This window comes from Candoia aspera, chromosome 1 (assembly GCF_035149785.1).
Source record: "Candoia aspera isolate rCanAsp1 chromosome 1, rCanAsp1.hap2, whole genome shotgun sequence".
NCBI lineage: Eukaryota > Metazoa > Chordata > Lepidosauria > Squamata > Boidae > Candoia > Candoia aspera.
The window spans coordinates 314,742,581-314,763,063 of NC_086153.1; the positions used below are offsets into that span (position 1 = coordinate 314,742,581).

At 41.8% G+C, this 20,483-nt stretch overlaps 1 protein-coding gene across 1 annotated transcript in view; it reads left to right on the forward strand.

Annotated features, from left to right (window-relative positions):
- Positions 1–2,582, forward strand: part of ASPG (asparaginase) — a 101,328-nt gene extending 98,746 nt beyond the window's left edge. Inside the window, exon 16 of the mRNA XM_063290392.1 lies at positions 1,163–2,582. The gene's annotated coding sequence lies outside the window, so the exon portion shown is untranslated. The remainder of the gene's footprint in view (positions 1–1,162) is intronic.
- The last annotated feature ends 17,901 nt before the right edge of the window (positions 2,583–20,483 follow it).

Below are 20,483 nucleotides of genomic sequence, written 5' to 3' on the forward strand. Positions count from 1 at the left end.
AGAAAGGAGATAACTAATGTTGGGAGTGCTTCATGTACAAAGCTTGAGAAATATTTTCTAGAATGTCCCTGATGAGGAAGCAGAGACCTCATGTGTCAAATATTTTATTTATTTATTGATTGATCCAATTTATATAGTCACCCATCTCACAAAGCAAGTGACTCTGGGCAGTGTACAACAAAGCTAAAATGATCAGTCAATACCTAAAACCATTATTATTGATTATTAAAAAAAATTGAAACTATAAAACAGAATTAAAAACAAAATGAAAAAAAGAGTAGACAAAGGGATGTTAATAATAATGGAGCCAGCTCACTAGTTCACCTATCCCCTGGGGTCCCCAAGCCTGCTGGCATAATGAGGTCTTGAGGGACCTTTGGAAGCTCAGAAGTGATGAGGCCAACCTCACCTCAGGGGGGAGAAGGTTCCACAATGCGGGTGCCACAGCAGAAAAGGCCTGCTGGCTATGGCCCACCAAATGTAGCTCCCTAGATGACAGAACCTGTAACAAGACCCCTCTGTTGGATCTGGCAGGGTGGGCAGATGAAATCGGAGAGAGGCAGTCCCTCAAATAGCCTGATCCTTTGCCATGAAGGGCTTTAAGGGTCATCACCAGCACCCTGAACTGAACCCAGAAACAAACTGGTAACCAATGTAGCTTGCAAAGCATAGGTGTGATGTACGTTCCAGCACATAACTGCTCACGCCCCTGCATTTTGCATCAGCTGGAGTTTCTGGATACTCTTCAAGGGCAGTCCCAGGTAGAGCGCATTACAGTAGTCCAACTGGGAGGTGACCAGGGCATGAGGGACCATGAGTCGGGCCCCTTGATCTAGGAACGGGTGGAACTGGTGCATGATAAGAAGTTGTGCAAAGGCCCTCCTAGCCTTATCAAGCAGGAGTTGTGAGTCCAGGATGACCCCCAGAGTGTACACGTTGTAGGTAATCTGCATGTAAAAATCAAACAAAACCAACAACAACAAAAATGCAGTAGAAGACAAAAATGTAATATTTCAGAAGATCTTGATAGAGTCAAATACCACAATGCAGTAGCTACTTTTTAGGCAGTTATTAAGCCTAGGAAGGTATTGTTTTATAGTAATACTCTAACTGTGTGTGTGTATGTGTCTATCTGTCATTTCTTAACAACTATTTTCTTTAGATACATGATGTTCTTCGGTGGCTGTGGGGAAGAAAGGCACTTGTTCATGCAAACCCTGCTTCAACATATTGAAAAAGGCCATTGAATGCTTGCTATGTTTAGGATTAGCTTTAGGATGGAGATTTATTCTTTTACATCTGACTTTTTAAAAAAACGAATCCTTATTAAAGGAAATGATCTGCCTATACTATGCAAAGGCACCATCGATCCAGATTGTTTTCCCATAGTAGCCTGTCAGATTGTATTGTACTTTCAGGAAGTAATGCGTGACGCTGAATCAAACTTCAATATTCACTGGTAAACCAGGACTTGAAACCTGTAGTGCTGCTGCTCCCCAGTTGTGATTACCTCAATATGCAGGACTATTGTTCCCATAATCCTAGTCACCATGGGCAGTACTGGTTGAGAATAATAGGAGGGCTCCAGATCAGAAGGGCTATTTTGCACTCAGAGCAGTGCTCCCTGTCACTGGGATCTCTCCAGCTCTTTGCTGTAGTTCAGTGGCAGATACCGCTGGATCAATGCTTGTTAATGAAATCTGGAATGAATTAAAGCACACACGTTCACCTTTAGCATTCTAAGAAACAACGTGATCAGGTACTTGTCATCACATTAAAAACTGAATAATACATTTCCCAACAAATAACTTTTTCTCATAAGTGAACTGGAGACAAGTGCCAAGAGGAGCCCCTCTGAGATCACTGAGAAGCAAGGGGGAAAGATACAGGTATAATAAGCAAATATGGAAAAACTCAGAGGTTTTGACAAAAAGAAAAAAAAGTGGGGGAGGAGAGGGGCAGATCCTCTGCCCAGAGACCAGGTTGGTAAGAACTGAGAACATCCTCACTACCCATGAAATGTTGAAAGTCAGTTGTTGGGGGCGGGGGGGGGGGGGGAATCAAAACCTGGGTGGCGATGAAATGGCCTATCTTGAAAAAAGATCTGTCTGCCTGGAATGCTGCACAAGAAGACTCCTGCTGGGAGGTGAGGATGTTCCGTGGTGCTTTGTGGCATGTTCAGTTTGATACGTGTAAAGCAAATCTAAGCATGAACTTGGAGATTTCTACTGTGGGAGAGCAGGGGAAATCTAGATAATTTCAGAAATCAAAGAATATCAGTATGATAAACAAATGAGTAAATTTGCAAGGTTTTATAGATAGTGAAGCAAAATTTGAGACTTATTCAAACTTCTAGAGAATCTGATATGGGGTGGATATAACTATATGAATTTTGAAATCAACTTAATAAAGTTTTGATAAGGTTTATCATGTTTCTCAAGTAGGCATTATGTGTTCCTATTTCTAATGCCTCAGTCTGTTAAGTTCTTGCATGCCAGATACAGTAGACTTATGTGCTTATTAGCTATAAAATGTCATGATTTTGTTGCTATGGTTTTCAATAAAATATTTGGAAATTATTTGCTCAGCATGAAGTGATTTTGTGTGTATGTTGTGTTGTCTGGGTCAATATGGCATTTTACTCACAAGCAAACACAGCTGTCCAGAGCAGTGACTTTTTACACTGTTGATTTCACACAACACACTAATCTTGTTTTCCATTGAATAATAATCTCTTGAGTGCTTTGCAGTCTTGGTGGCTTCCCACAAGATCATTAAATCCCAAAGAAAGATATCAAGAAGGAACCTTTTTCATTGGGCATTTGAAGATTGGGACAAGGAGGATGATGGAAAGATGCGTAACTGAAAACAACACTAACAGTAACCCTCTGCATACTTCCAACAAAGAGAATACAAAGAGATTTTTTCTTGTGTCTTATCAGCAAAGATAGGTTTTGAAACTTTCTTTAGGATTGACTCCTTGCCGCTCATCTAAATAGTATATGATGCATAAGGACTATGATAACAGAAAATAGTAACTAAAGCCTAGTTGTAATCTGGATTCACCATATGGTTCCACAGAGAAATCTACTCATATGCAAGAATCTCATAGACTTGTTTATACTGAATTTTGTTTATGCAGAGGCTTGGCTCTTCCCAGGTTTCTGGCTGAACATACATTATAAGTTACAGTCTGAGCAACAAACCATGCAAACCAAATTCAGCTGGGACATCAACTATCTGATAACTTTAGTAGCAAATTCACCCAAAGCCTGATCTGTCACTTTTTCAACTTCCATTAATTGGCTAGTCTTACCCCAACTGATAATAGTAAATAATATTGGTAATATTTTTGGTAATAATAATATTATTGGTAATATTATTTGGTAATAATATTAATTGGTAATGGTAAATAATATTGATAATGGTAATATTACGTTATTAGTAAAGGCAAGTAGGTTAATGTGCTCTATGCAGCAAATTATACAAATGAAATCTTAATTTCAGAAAATAATCATCAAAAGGAAGCCAAACAAGAAGGTGTCTCTGAGGATGCAATTTAAGCTGTCCAGGACGGTAACAGCTTATAATTGGAAATAGCAAAGTAAACAATATATGGGTGCAGTCTCAATTATTGAACATGTGTGCATAATTTTGCTTGCATAAGACAGTGCCTCACCTGCATTTCTCTTCTTAATATGTGTTTCTTGATGTATTATTCCAATTTTCTTTATTTGACACCCTCCAGATGTTTTGAAGCTACAGCTCCCAGAATTCTCAGCTAACATGGGGTTATCAACTCACCATATCTGAAGGATATTAAGCTGGGGAAGGCCACATTATTTATTGTTCCAGGCAAGCAATAAGGCATACTTGAATCAGTTATGTTAAGTAGTCAAGCAGCCATATGCCTGCCCAAGTTACTGGCTTCAGTGCTCCATTGTAAGCTTGCCATGACTGCTGCCATGGTTGTGAGGTCCATCTCACTGCTATGGCTTACAGTTAACTCAGTGATAGAATACTGCTGACGGAAGGTTACAAGTCCAATTCCTGACTTCTTCAACTACTAGGACTAGGTAATGGGATGGGGAAAATGTTTTTTTCTGTCTGAGACCTTTGACAGCTGTTACTGGCTATATGAGGTTCTGTATAGCTATACAAATGAAGGCAGTTCCTATGCCTTCTATGTTGGATGCTATTTGCTAGTGAGGATCTCTTCTTACATGCCATATTTCCTCAAGAACCACCATTTCTGCATCCTTATATACTGTGCTTCATGTGTCTTGTGCATAACTATACGTAGATAAAAGATCAGTAGCACAACACACAAACACACATTTTGAGAGGGAGATGAAAAAACATGGCTAGATATTAAAGTTGCAAATGGATTTATTAGGGTTTCAGGTAAGAATCCCCCCCAAGCCAAACTTCATCAGATTCTTGTAATAGAAGATGAAATGAATCCTTTCCTTGAACACTCTGCTCAACATGTTGTTAGCATACAGGAACCTGGGTCTAAGAGTATCTTATACATTTGTGGGGTTGGGCAACCTACAGACTTCCTGATTTTGAGTGACTCTCATTTGCCAAAAGTAGTCTACAGAGTTGGAGCTCCAAATGACAGGGACAGGTTCCTGCTTTCCCATGGCTAGTGAATAAGAATCATGTGCAGGATCACTGGGAAAGAGGGGGATAAGACCCCCAGTCTTTCTGAGGAAAATAGACTGGAGATCTTTAAGCAGTGGGGAGAAACAATGAATTTGTCTTCCTCTAAGAACCCTGCTCCAGATTGCTGGAAGGGTGGAATGGAAGGAAACAAGTGTTTGTGTGTGTGTCTGTAGGCATTTGTGCATGCACACAAATGGATGCATAAATAGACATTTGTAGACACCCAATCCTCAACATTACAGTCTAGGAGAGAAACATACTACTCTACTGACTGAACTATTTGGATGCTAAAGTAGATAGGGGTTACTGCATTCCTTCATGGTATCAGTACCTCAGTGCCACTGAGAGAAATTAGAGTCCTTGTTTCATCAGAGAATGGTGGGTTAGAAATACAGAACAATTATAATTTCTTATCCAGGAAGGTAATTTGCACATTGATTAGTGAGAAAATACAGTTCAGAGTCCAATGCTCCAACTTACAGGTGAGGTTATTGCTACAGGTGAAGTTAGTGATATGAGATCAGACCTCAAATTACAATAGTAGATTTCCATGAGAAGAAAAAGTTGCGATATCTATGTAGATGTAAACATCTGTGAGAACACTTTGTTTTGTGTCAAAAACTTTCTTTTGAATAGAACACAAATGAGGACAGAACACAAATAACTAGCACAACTCAATCTAGATTAAAAATTTGAAAGCATGGAAATATATCTAACAACTGAATAATAGATTAATTGCCAGAAAGACAGATAATCAGCTACAGATACATTGATTCTTTAACATTCCTAGCATTTGTAAGATGGAAGCAACTAGCCAACTTTGGTTGATCTTGAAAAAGCTAAACAGGATTGAACCTAGTTTGTATTTGGATGGGAGATAACCAGGACATCCCAGGACTGTTGCCTAGATTGAGAAGTTCAAAAAAGGCAAACACAGATTGCTTCCATGTTTTTGCCAGGAAATCAACACGGATGTATTCATGTAGTTGTCAGGAGTTGAACTTGACTTCAGGGAGATTTTTACTTGATTTTTTAAATGAAACTTTAAGCAGTCACAATATATTTCACATATAACTCACACGCATATACACACAGAGAGGAGAATATATTTTACATGTACATTTGTACATTAATTTTGTATCAGCCTATGAGTATAAATAAATTTGTTGCTTATTTATTCTTGATAACTATACAAAAATTGATTGGATTCCTTAGGAAACCTGGATTTCATAGTGCTTTTGTTTTGGCAGAGAATGATTGAATGAAGGAAGGGGGGCAATGAAATTACAAGCATTAATCCAAAAGGATAATTTACACATTGAGTAGTGAGGCAGTGCAGTATTGATCCTACAAGTATGCTGTTGATATGAGATGAGACCTCAAATTACAATCTTGATTTCTGTGTTGTAATAAACAAGACCTGGAACAGTTCTCCATGATCTAAAGCACAAGGGGAATGCTGAAGAATTTGGTGCCACCCACTATAGCACAAGGCCAGTAGGACCTGTTCAGGAGTAGCCCAAGAAGATCTATCACCCAAGATGGAGGAGGCTCCATGGTCTGAAGCAAGAGGGACATTTCCACTCCCCCTCATTGCTGCCACTATGATTATCCTTCTGGGCACTCCTTTCCCCATAGGAACATTAGAGCCATTATTCATCTTCTGCTTGGCAATTAGCTGGCCATATCATGAACATTACTCTGAGGAGGTTCTTGCAGCAATATTGCTAGGAATGTTGATCTAAGGTGGTCATGTGACCACTGGGATGTCAAACTGCTCTGGAAAGTGACAAACTTAAGGCATAATGAATAGCTGCCAAGTAGCAGATTGGGATCTAGCAGGAAGAATCTTGGCCAAATCCATTATTTGTCTTACTCAGCCACCCAAAGTGACTGCTCAGTTTAGCTAATAGCAGGGCCAGATGTAGAATTTTTTGCTAAACTGGAAAAGAACACTGCCTTGATCCAAGAAGGGACCTGAGTATTTCCTAGTTCAGAGGTGAGACACCTGGTGCCCATGGGTGTCTAGTGTCACCAACAAATCCTCTGGCATTCCCTAAACTCCCTCTCCTGTCTGACTTTTTAAATAAATTATTTTAATTAAAAATAAAATTAAGTGGAATGTGGTTATGCTGCAAACAAAGTGCCAACTTCTAGCATGATCTTTATTTACAAGTATGCCTCTAGGCCTCTTATGCATGCTTAGAAAATAAAAAAATGTTGGATGGCTCCAGCCAAGTATTTTAAATGGAAATCTTAGAAAACAGCCAAACATATGGTAGCACAGAAAAGAGAACATCCCAAGGGAACTAGAGCAGGTTGGGGTGTGACCTTGCTTTGCCTTTTGGAAAAAGGGTGTTTTGTGACTGGAACACAGACCATGGCATTTTGTAAATAGATAAAGTACCCTTTGGTAGAGCACCCAACACATGTTCCAATAATCCAGACTTGACTATTGGCTGAAAGAGGTAAGCGATGCTATCACTACTACATTATCTTGGGGTGGAACAGGCATTCCATCAACTCATCATAAGCTGAAGACCAGATATTGGGGCAATTATGTTAAAAGGACATCAGTTCAAAGAGCTATAGTAAGTCTGTAAGGACAAGCTGTAAGTGTCAAGGGACTATTGAGTATGATGAATGGTTACTTAGCCATTGGCTTGAGGATGGTTAGCATTACTTATGAAGAGGGAGCTGCTGTAGCCAATAGGCAAAGCCAATCGTTCTGCATGATTCCCCTTGCACATATACTCTCCATCCTACACACACACCTCTGGGATAAGTTATAACTTGCAGACCAGAAAATCCCCAGACAGTAATGTTTTTTTTCTCTTTTAATACATGTAAAACTTAGGTTAATAGTGAATTCTGTGTGGCAAAGTAATACCTGTAAAGAGTTTGAAAAGGCAAAAAAAAGTGCTGCCCAAAGTTACAAAGCCATGTCACACACAATGATCTTATTTGAAAAACAAACAAACCCTGATTTCAAACTAAAAGAGTCCCTCCTTGTGGGAGGGAGATGGGTAGTGATAAAAATTTGATTGATAAATAAATAAATAAACAAATAATAAAAACATTACAATTGGATCTTTATTAGAATTTTGTCAGTAGCAGATTTCAGAAGGTGAAGGGGATAGGGGTTAAGGACTTGGACATGGACCATGGAAACTCAGGTTCAAGTCTCTACCTGACCACCAAGCTTACTTGGTGACTTTGGGCTTAATCTGCCTCACAGGGTGGTTATTGGGATAACATTAGGGGAAACCCTTATATAAACCATTTTGAAAGAAAAAATGAGATATACAGTACATTTAATACATTGCAATGCAATGCAGTGCAATGAATTATTCAATAATGTTGTCCAGAATGTTAGGATTGGAAGTAATTTTAGGGATCATCTAGTCCAACTGCCTGCCTAGTGTATGAATCCACTACTATAGCATCCCAGAGGGATAGTCATCCAGCCTCTCTTTAAACACTTCTAACAAAGGACAGTGCACCGCCCTCTGAGGCACTCTGTTGAAAGAAATTGGACAGCTGTACCATTAGGAAATCTACTTCCTTGTAATTTAAACCTATTATTTCCCATCTGGTCTTTTGGAACAACCAAAAAATTCTCTCCAATCTACATGACAGCTCTTCAGTTACTTGAGGGCAGCTATCATATCTCCACTCAGTCTTCTCTTGCCATGCTAAACATACCAAACCCCTTCAACTGGTCCTTGTAAGGTTTTTAAAAAAAAAAAAAATCCAGGCCCTTATTATCTTGACTGCTACCCTCTGCAGATGTTCTAGTTTGTCAATATCTTTCCTAAAATGTGATGGCCAGAGCTGCACAATAAGTTAGGTGAGATCTGGCCAATGCAGAATAGAGAAGAATGATAATTTCTCTTGATCTTGATACTGTACTTCTATTAATATAGCCTAGGATTGAATTTGCTATTTCACAGCTGCAGCACACTGTTGACTCATGTTCAATTAGTGATCCACCAAGGTACTCAGATCCCTTTTTGCATGTGCTGCTGCCCAATGTAGTCCTCCCCGCCACCCTGTAATCCAAGACTCATGCTTCTGATTTTTCATTTTCAAGTGTAGGGCTTTGCAGTTGTCCCTGCTGAAATTCATCTTACTGGTTTTCTCCTATTGTTCCAATTTATTAGCATTCTCCTGAATCTTGATATTGTCCTCTAAAGTGTTTCCTATATCCCCTTCTTTTTGTTTAAACCTGTGTTAGCCTGTGGTAGACCAAACAGGAAGCATGACAAGATAGGCTAATTCTACTTTATTGTAAGGTTACATTAACAGAATCTTGCAAGTCTGAAAGTACTTCTCTCCCCTGTTGCCTTTACAGCCCAAGAAACTAGGGAGGAGAATAAGAAACCCTTCTGAGTCATTGGCCATGCCCACAATCCTTTTGTGGGCTAAGCTACCTCTTATCCAACTGTTCCCTTGGCTGTGGCTCTTCCCTCTGTCTCCCAAGGTCATTCCCACATACCATTACAACTTGCTTAGTGATCGTTTTGGCATTGGCTGTGATTTACTTATTGGTAATTAATAGTTTAAAAGTCACCATTTAACATGGTGTCTGAACCCAGTGAGAAGTTCAGTTTATATATAATGCTATTTCTCTGCTAAGTCTTTCAAATTTCCCTCTTGAAGTCCGGCTTAAGAAATTCCTGGCTCATTAAATCACCCTGGTCCTAACTGGGAAGCTACAATTTCAAGGCTGTCTGGAAACACAATACAGGTAGTTCTCATTTAGTGACCACAATTGGTACTGGCAACTCCATGGTTAAGTAAAGTGGTTGCTAAATGAAGCCACGACTGTGCTTACGATCTTATTTTGCTTTCCTTTGTGTTATAGACCTGCGAAGGTCGCACATGCAAGGATTGGTTGCAAAGTTACTTTTTCATCACTGTTGTAACTGCGAACAGTCGCTAAACGAGGCAGTCTCTAAACAAGGACTACCTGTATAAGCCATAGTTTTTTGCAGCAACACTGTAAACTAATAATTGCTCTGTTGAACCAGGCCAAAGTCTTCCATAAATATTAGTGTATCAGAATAAAATTTGGTATACATTCAGGACAGTATTCTATACTTTACATCAACTCAAACCCCCTTTATACACTCTAGTAAAATGTACTATTTTTATTAAAATGAGCTATTCAGAGTGGTAAACATATCTGGAACATATTTACACTTTTCATATTCAAACCTGAACTAACCATTGTCCCTCCCCAAGTCCTCCCCCCAACTTTATGAAGCCAAAAAAGAGATAAAGGTGGTAAAAGTATGCTTAAAAAGGACCAACACATGTAAAATCAATAGGAAGCTCAAAGGGAGAGAGTGTATATATATTTGCACAGCTACATGTTGTCCACTAGCTACCCCCATTCCTGGACCAACAGGCCCTTCTCACAGTCACCCACACCCTAGTCACCTCCCGTTTGGACTATTGTAATGCGCTCCACATGGGGCTGCCCTTGAAAAGTATCTGGAAGCTTCAATTGGTTCAAAATGCAGTGGCCAGCATAGTTTTGTGCAAGCCTAGACTTGCCCATGTGTCACCTCTTTTGCGGGAGTTGCATTGGTTGCCGATTTGCTCCTGGGTCCAATTCAAGGTGCTGGTTATCACCTGTAAAGCCCTGCATGGCTTGGGGCCAGGTTATTTGCAGGACCGCCTTTCCCCAGTCACATCCACCTGGCCCACCAGAGGGGGGAGGCAGGGCATGTTGCAGGTCCCTTCAGTTAGGGAGGTACATCTAGTGGGCCCAAGGAAAAGGGCCTTCTCCATAGTGGCTCCCTCCCTTTGGAACATTCCCCCAGATTGGCCCCCTCCTTGTTCCTGTTCTGGAAGGCCCTGAAGATGAGGTTTTGTCAGCAGGCCTGGGGACCCCAAGCTGCTTTGGAGCCAATCAAGTATGAACATGTTTGCTGCTGCCAGGGGATGGGTGTTTATTGGGTTTTTATGGTTTTTAATTCTGTGAGCCACCCAGAGTCACCGTGTGTGAGTTGGGCGGCCTTATAAATCTGTTTAATAAATAATAAATAATAAATAATAAATAAAACACCTTTGTGCTGCCTATATTTTTAGAGTACAAATCCCCCAATTCTTTACCATTAGCCTTGCTGGCAGAATCTAGTGGAAATTGAAGTCTATAATATATGGGATGCATACTGATGGGTAATATAACTACGCAAACTGCTTTTCAACAAAAAATAAGCACTTTTTTTTTTAAAATGCATAACTGGCTAACAGACTTTATAGCAGTGCACCACAGCACACCTGATGAAAAAAGATCCCCATCTTTGAGCATCTACTACTTTCTACAATGCTGCTTCAATTACTTTACAAAGGATTTATTCTATATTCTGTTGCCATTCCACTTTGAGGTTATTGTTGAAGCCAATTTTGTAACAAATGCAGAGACTGTAATAAAGGGATTTATGACTACAGAATAGTTGCTGGCAGTGCCAACGGTCAACAGCAATAATATATTGTCAAAAGCAACTCTGCATCATGGTTGGTTAAAAGTATGGATAATGGCAGTAGACCAAAGACAAGCCAGAAGTAGTAAGTGGTACATTTCATTAGCATCTATGGTTTTATTGGCAGAGGATTGTTGAGGTTTTTCCTATTAGATTAAGCTGCTATTGTGCCTAGTCATTTTGGCCGGGTGAAAAAGGTTGTAAGTGATTGTCTCCTCTCATGTGCTTCATGCAAATCACCTGGGGGGGGGAGAAAACCTGCCCGGACTTGTTCTCACTTCCTCTTTGCCCTCTGCCGGCAATGTAGGCGAGCAAGGCTTGCTCCAAAGGGAGCTAAGTCCTTTAAATGTTTTGCTTTTGTTTTTGCTTTCTGTAAATAAATTATTTTTATAGAAATGCTTGGTGTGTGACTTTTTTGACCTCTCCTGGGCTAAAGGCTTTCCCAGCATCTGCCAACAGGTTATGGGCCCAATAAACAACCCAGTAAAACCCCAGAGAGAATAGAGAGATCAACTCCACACCTCATGCACAATTTAAAGGCAGGTAGCAAAGACCTGTGAAGATTTTCTTTGGAGCCACCTGGAGATTTTCCAGCAACTGCCGGTCTACAGGACAAAGAAGCCAGCTGAGGTGACTTGCAAAAGAAGGAAGAAGCCATGGCTACCTCCCAGCCCTCAGCGATGCCTCTGGAGCGCCTATCAGAGACCAACTATTTGAATTGGGCCCTGAAGATGGAAATGTATCTTCGCAGAGAGAATCTTTGGCTGCCAATTGGTGAGCAAACCCCCCAAAATCCCAGTGCTGAATGGCTGAGACAGGATGAGCGGGCTAGAGCCACCATTATCTTGGGAGTTGAGGACAATCAGCTAGTCCACGTGCGAGGCATGCAGTCTGCAAAGCAACTTTGGGACGCTTTGAGAGACTTATATGTAAAGGCAACAGCAGGGAGTAAAGTTACTCTGATGAAAAAGCTGTACAGAGCCTACCTTGCAGAAGGAGATAGCCTTCCTGAGCACCTGCATTATATTCAGCAGCTGTTTGTTGAGTTGCAGGAGAGAGGAATGGAATTTACACCTCTCACAAAATCCTATATCCTCCTGTCCTCACTAAATGCAACGTGGGACACGCTGATTTGTACCCTGGAGGCTATGCCTGAAGCAGACCTCACCCCATCGTATGTTACACAGTGCTTACTCGCTGAATGGGAGAAGAGAGAGGAAAGATCCCCCCCCATCTCTTCTGGAAAGCTGCAAGACCAGAAAATGAGGGGAAAGAAGGGAAAGGAACCTGAGGCCACAGCGCTAGCCAGCCAGTGATGCTTCACTTGTGGTTCAGCTGGACATTTGCAAAGAGACTGTGCCATGAGACCCAAGAGTAGAAAGACAGAGAAGAAGAACACAAGGGCAACACAGAAGAAGGCTCTTCAGACAACCCAAATTGCACAGGTTGCTGAGAAGGGTAATTCTGATGTATGGGTGTTAGATTCTGGGGCCAGTTGTCATTTATGTAATTGTAAAAGCTCTTTTGTGTCACTGTCTAAAACTGAAAGACAAAGTGTATCTTTGGCTGATGGGTCTGTGACCAAAATTATGGGACAAGGTAACTTGTATTTATCCTGCTTAGGAGACACTGTAAAAGGTGTGTTGTATGTGCCAAATTTACAATCAAACCTTTTATCTGTGGCACAATTGGCTGCAACAGGGTATATCATAACATTTAAGAAAAATGGTTGTGAGATACGTAAACATGGGAAATTGTGTGCTACTGGTATGTTAAAAGACTCCTTGTACATTGTGCAAAATGCAAGGAAGCCAAGCTGCAAGGCTGCAGTTGGCAACACGCCATATCATGACCAATGTGTACACCTGATGCACAGGAGATTTGGTCATGCTAATTTCAAGTATATAGCACAAATGCCACAGCTGTGTGCTGACCTAAAGATAAAACCCTGTGATAAATACTTAGACTGTGTAGTTTGCAAAGAATGCAAAACACTAAAAGCTCCTGTGAGTAAGCACAGTGACAGAGTTACAACTAGACCTTTGGAAATTGTACACTCTGACATTATTGGTCCTTTTGCTCCAAGTCTTGGACAAGCAAGGTATGCAATGACCATCATTGATGATTTCTCAAGATACACATTTATCTACATCTTAAAACATAAAGATGAGGCATTTGAGAAATTTAAAAGTTTTGTGACATGGGCAAATGGAAAATTCCCTAGGCCTGTATCTGCACTCCAATGTGATAGAGGAGGAGAATACCTTTCTCACAAATTCAGAAGGTTCCTAGTGGAAAAGGGGATAGAACAAATTCTTTCTAACCCGTACACCCCTCAGCAAAATGGTGTTGCTGAAAGAAAGGGCAGAACCTTGCAAAATGCGATGGAATGCATGTTAAAAGATTCACGATTATGTTTTAAGTTCTGGGGAGAGGCAATATCGACTGCCACTTATGTTCAGAACAGGTTGTATAACTCTATGATTCAGGACACTCCATTCCATTTGTTTTATGGTGTGAAACCAAAGGCAAGCCATCTTAGAGTGTTTGGTAGCACTGCATGGGTTCACATTCCAAAACAGCAGAGAAGGAAAGGAGGCCCCACAACAAAGAAAGCCATATTTGTTGGCTATGAACAAAGCCAGGAGCTACAGGTTCATAATGGGAGAGAAATTAATAATTAGCAAAAGCGCTTCTTTTGCTGAACAAAACTGGGGGAGATTAAATTCTAGCTCTCCAGTTGAACTGACCACCACAAGAGAACAGCAAGGACTTGCTGATGGTGATCTTATGCCTGATGAGGACATTAAACCAGAAAAGCAAACTGAAGATCTGTCTGATGAGATAGATGCTTCTCAGGAAAGTGATAGGAGTCAAAATTTAAGCCCTGTATTACCTCGCAGATCTCAGAGGAGTAATAAAGGCGTTCCTCCATCACGTTTTCAGGCTGAAACAGTAAAGGCTTTTCACATATTCACAGAACCTGAGTCTTTAGAACAAGTGAATGCTTTACCACCAGAGATTGCACAAAATTGGCATTCTGCCATGCAACAGGAATTAGCATCCTTGAAAGAAAATAAAACATGGAAACTGGTAAATCTACCTCCCAATGAACGCTGTCTGGGTTGTAGGTGGGTTTTCAAACTGAAAAGGGATGCTGATGGCAAAATCCAAAAATATAAAGCAAGGTTGGTTGCAAAAGGGTTCACTCAAAGGAAAGATTTAGACTTTGACAAGACTTTTGCACCAGTTACTAAAGGTGAATCAATTAGATTACTGTTAAAAGTTGCTGCACTCAAGGGAATGTCAGTTAACCACTATGACATTCAAACTGCATTTCTCTATGGTGATTTAGACCACAGATTATACATGCAGCAACCCCCTGGCTATGAAAAGGGAGAATCTAGTCTGTGAACTGCAGAAGTCAATCTATGGGTTAAAACAAGCTGCTAGATCCTGGAACCAAAAAGTAGATGAAAAACTGCAGAATGTTGGTTTTGAAAAAGGAAAAGCAGATCCCTGTGTATATATGAAGAAGGACAAACAAGGCTGTATGTATCTGTGCATTTATGTTGATGATTTGCTGCTGTTCACATCAACAGAAAAACAAAGGCTTGATTTTGAAGCCTGCATGAAAAGCCATTTCACATTAAAAAGCCTTGGAATTATAACAACCTAGGTTTGGAAAAACACAGGAAGAAGAATGGTAGCTTTCTGTTAAACCAAAGGGGAGATAATGGTAAAGTAATGTGAATGGAAAGACATATAAAGTCAGAGAAGATTGGTTTGCATCTTAATCTATAGTGTAAAAAGGGGAGTGTTGAGGTTTTTCCTATTAGATTAAGCTGCTATTGTGCCTAGTCATTTCGGCTGGGTGAAAAAGGTTGCAAGTGATTGTCTCCTCTCACGTGCTTCATGCAAATCACCTGGGGGGGGGGGAGAAAACCTGCCCGGACTTGTTCTCACTTCCTCTTTGCTCTCTGCCGGCAATGTAGGCGAGCAAGGCTTGCTCCAAAGGGAGCTAAGTCCTTTAAATGTTTTGCTTTTGTTTTTGCTTTTGCTTTCTGTAAATAAATTATTTTTATAGAAATGCTTGGTGTGTGACTTTTTTGACCTCTCCTGGGCTAAAGGCTTTCCCAGCATCTGCCAACAAGGATGCCCTAAATGAAGGCAGCATGCTCAGACTGGGGCAGGCAAAGTAATAAGATTAAGAATTTCCAGGCCTGAAGTATCAGCTTCATAGGACCTATTGGAACGCTAATAGAATCTTGAAGCCTTGAATTGGTAGCCATAAGACTCTTCCTGCTGTAATGCCTTCACAGAGTAACAACTCTTTCTCCATGTTGTTTTTTGTTGTTTATTCGTTTAGTCGCTTCCGACTCTTCGTGACTTCATGGACCAGCCCACGCCAGAGCTTCCTGTCAGTCGTCAACACCCCCAGCTCCCCCAGGGACGAGTCCGTCACCTCTAGAATCTCATCCATCCATCTTGCCCTTGGTCGGCCCCTCTTCCTTTTGCCCTCCACTCTCCCTAGCATCAGCATCTTCTCCAGGGTGTCCTGTCTTCTCATTATGTGGCCAAAGTATTTCAGTTTTGCCTTTCATATCATTCCCTCAAGGGAGCAGTCTGGCTTTATTTCCTGGAGTACCTTCTCCATGTGCCATACCTAAATCCTGATGCTGGTATATAGTTAAAGGCTGAATCCGGATGAGAATAGTATCTCATCATGGTATGATTTACCTCACTCTTGGGTAGAGCACAAGCTCTAACCTGTCCTCCTGGACCTCCATCCTATTAGCACATATCTTTTCCCTGAGTGTTCTCACGATGCTTCCATCATTGCTGAGAATGATGTACTTCCAAGCTGCAGTACTGTCAGTTTCATTTGTACACCAAGGCATTGGAAATGTGCTCCTGCTTACATAAAGAGGGAAATTCAGGCTCAGCAGCCCTCTATAAAACTGACTGGAATGGAATGGAACTGACTGGTCAGGATTAAGATTGTGTTCATTGATGTTTTGGGATTGTCAGATTAACTAGAGAGCTCAGCCAGAATGCAGACAATTAACAAAGAAGGATGAGAGGGTCGGAATACTTGATCTCTGCTTTCCAGGAACTGGTAACACAGAAAATATTTATTTCATTTTTAAAATCTGTATCAGGTATGCCATACCGAAGGAGAGTCCATTCAATCATGTGCACATTTGCAGAAATAAAATTGCATTTTAAAAATCCAACATACACTGTAGCGACCAAACTCTACGACTGCAGTGCCTGCAGTTCAAGTGCCATTTTGCAATCAAAACACAAATGAAGCTACTTTATCCTGTTCGTTGTGTGCCTACTGAGCAGCACTTGCATTTTGGGGAGCTGTCAATGCCATTGTGACTCATCCAGTGAAGACTCCAGTAGGTAGAACCAACTATCCAGAATTCTTCTCGAAACAACTCTGTACAGAGAGGCTCATCCCAAGATGGCATAAGCTACCTCCAGTATATGGCCATGCTAGACTTATTTAAACTATCTAGGGAAAGGTGGAACAGGCTGACCATTGGCTTACCAAGTGAGAGAGGAGCGACGTGCCATTTCCAAAAACCCATCTTAATGCCCTCCCATGTATCCCTTTAAGGCAGTGACCTTGGTGCCTTCCAAATCAAGTCAGAATTATTAGTCTGAGCCTGGCATAATATCTCATAAGATTCTATTCTATTCTATTCTATTCTATTCTATTCTATTCTATTCTATTCTATTCTATTCTATTCTATTCTATTCTATTCTATTCTATTCTATTCTATTCTATTCTTTATTCTTCTATTCATTATTTTTATAGCATCCACCTGCTCAGGCTTTCTTGGCATTTTCAAAACTCCAAGTAATACTTTGTGCTTGCATTTGACTGAAACTTGCCACCGTCTTTCCCATCTCTGATCTTTTCAGTAGCTCCTTGACTGCGCAATCAGTGCTTGAGAATCACTGATCCCGTGATCTTCCCACTCATCCACAAGGCTGTAGTTGGTATGTACTGATGGTGGTCAGACTGCAAGAGCCATTCTGAGTCCAGGACAGATCTACTGATTGCTAAATCCAATATTTTCCCTAAATCCAATGTTCTCCCTCCTCCCTCCTCCTCACTTCTCCACCACATGTTATGCAAATAAAATTATTTTTTAAAATGTCTTGTTTTATACTTCCTATTTTAAATGTGGCAGCTGTACCAACACCAGCAGAATGGCAGATTCAGGCCAGAAACTCACAAAGTTTTTGAACTGGGATAAGATGGGTTAGCACCATCCCTGTCTCTCTCTTTGTCCTGGATTCAGGCTTTGCCCAATTTGGAACACAGCCTTAATTCCTCTAACCTGGTGAGAGGCTCTCTGCTTCCAGAGGGTAAGTGCTTATTTCCACTTTATTTATTTATTTATTATTTACTTTCACCCCACCTTTCTGTACATCTTCCCTAGCTGTCCCTTTTTATTAGAGGTACCAGGAATTAAATTTCATCTGCAAACAGACAATGCTACCCCTTTCCCTCAATTGTTTGCTCATAGGCTGCATTCATGGTTTCATGTAAATGCCAATTTTTCTGCCTAAGGGCGAACACTACATGATTCTCCATCCTCATTCTAATTTCAAGGGGCATCATACCCAAGGGCAGTTAAATTAGGTTGGTGGCTGAGTCTAAAAAACTTCCTAAGGGAGTTTGGTGTGAGTCCAAAAAACTTCCTAAGATTCCGATACCCAAGTTTTTGCCTTTTCATGACATCCCACATCTGCTTCCTTTCCCTGGGTGTAAATGATAGTGCCAGCCCTGATATCTACGTTTCAGGCAAGTACAGTGCTAGCAGGAGTGAACCCAAAAACAAATTCTGTATTGTAAACTGCCAGGAGTCCCTCTGGTCAGAGGAGATGGGCGGTGACAAATTTGACAAACAAACAAATAAATAAATCAAGCTAGTCTCTGTGTTCAGGAAACAGGTCAATTATACAAGGCATACCTATGGGATTACCAAAAGCTTTGGGAAAAGCCATTACTCATAGCCTGATCCTGTTGCCCTACTGGGAATTTCCTGAAGAGACGTTTCCATTGTCATGATATGTGTTGGATCTTTATATCTGTAGCATGGTAATTACTCCAAAACAGTTTCAGTGTCAAGAAAATGTACCATGAAATGTTTTAAAATGCATGTCAATGTTTTATAAAGTTTGCAATATAAGATGAACTAAGAAAGATGTGGAAACAGAGAAGTTTCGTTTACCATCTTGGAACATTCTCAAATCCAGTGCACTAATCAGCCCTCCACTGATCACAGTCAAGTTATGTCAGCCTACTAGGAAATGTTCATGCATTGAGTACATGAGCCTTTGTGCGCCTAATAGAATAGGATTCTGCAGTAGGGTTCTGGTTCATGTTGAAAGCAATTCATGTACAGCTGCAGGAGCATGATGCTATTTGAGTGTGGGGTGGGGGAGATCAGTACTTACAGGATGATCACCTATACCAACTATATCCCTGCTTGACAGCTAGTTTTTTTCTACATCAGCCACATTCTGAACCCAGGAAGGGCTGAATGACTCTTAAATTTGGTTCCACCCACTGAGTCACTTCCAGAAGAGTTGAAATGCCTGCATAACTTGAAATGCTTTCAACCTTCTCTTGCCCAGTGGAAGTAATAGAAAGACTGCTGAAGTGGCTGATGTATCATACTAACTACAAACCAATCAACACATTTTTAATCTTGTATGTTATGCAAATCTAGCCCATGTCATCACTCTGTGGTCATGTGAATGTAGTTGCTGAGTTATCATCATTTTTTGAAAGACAGTGACTTGCCTGAAGTGATCTCCACAGTCAAGTGCAGATTTACTCTGGGCTCCCCCTATTTAACTACCTGAACATCATGCTGGCTTTTGTATATGTGTATGCATTCAAGTGTGTAAGGTATGGATGTTTTTGTACACTACAGAACTCTGTTACTTTTGCTTCCAACATCTCCAGGGCTGTCTTCTGCCCTGTTGTAATCATGTAACGGCAGAAAAGAGGATCCAGGCATACAAGGTTCACAATCCACTATATGTGGGAAAACTCTCCTTTCCACAATACTGACAACAGAAGAAAGGACCCAGGAGGGTGGTTAACTTTGGCTTGACTAGCTAATTTCCACAAGGTGAACCCCATTATATCTGCTTCTGTTTCATTCTCCATGTGAACCGGACACTTGTGAGGAAAACTAACAATGGACTTAGGAAGAAGGCTCCCTTCTGCATATACCATTGTGCACAAGTGGAGCAAAGGTGGGGTGAAGATTTTCTCCTATTAGGATGGAGAAACGGCTGCTGGAAAACTGTGCAAGCCACATTCATAAGTGCCTCTCCAACTGTGACTTTTCCACTTATCCGTGGGACTTGCACCGATCCAGACAGGCCCTTTCCCAGGTCACTCCATTCCATGCCACCACACTGCAACCGTTTATTACCTGGCCAGTCCTCAGGGAACTGTTTTGCCCTTCCCATTAAGTCCCCCCGCCCGCCCCCCAAAGATAGGCTTGCGGCTTCCCAGAGCCCGCAAGCCCCTCTCTCCTGCGCCTGGCTTGTGTGTTTTGGCCACCCCCGTTCCCAGGCCAGCCCAGCGCTCCTTGCGGACTTGGAAAAGGGATTCTGCCTCTCGGGCGTGCTGGCAAGGGGCGTGCTGGCGCCTGCGAGACACCCGGAGCGGAGGGAGCCTGGCTTTTCTGGGAAACTCATCTTTCCACCTCCCTTTCCCAGCTTCCCCTATGATTTAAGGAGAGCTCGCCGGTCTCAGCCCAACCTGTTGAGCGGTTTTGTGTTTTTTGTTTGTTCTTGTCGCTGTTGCTCCCTTCCCAGTGACGAAGCTTTTCGGAGCGCACCTGGGTTGGGGCAGGAGGCGCCCAAACGCTCCACAGAACAGGTTTGCCTCCGGCCCGCTCTCTGCTTACGTTTACACCTGCCCAGTTGAGCGCTGTGGGGGAAAAAAAAACCTCTCTCGAGCGCGCGCGCACACACACACACCCCGTCAGCACCCTTCCACACCTCCCCCCACTCCCACCCCCACCCCGCTTGCTGTCGTTGCAAAGGCCGCCTGGAAAAACTGGTCGCGGCAGGGGCGCGGGCCGCATTCTTGCTTGCCCCTGCAGGCGACGGCGAAGGAGTCGGGCGGGTATATAAGAGGAGGAGCAGGTCGACGCACCTCGAGCGCAGCTCGGGACGGCGAGGCGGGAGCAAGAGGAGCCGGGCTGGGCGCGCGCCCATCCTTCCCTGCCTGGCAGGGAAGCCAGCCTCGCTCGCGACGCTCTGGCAGGATAT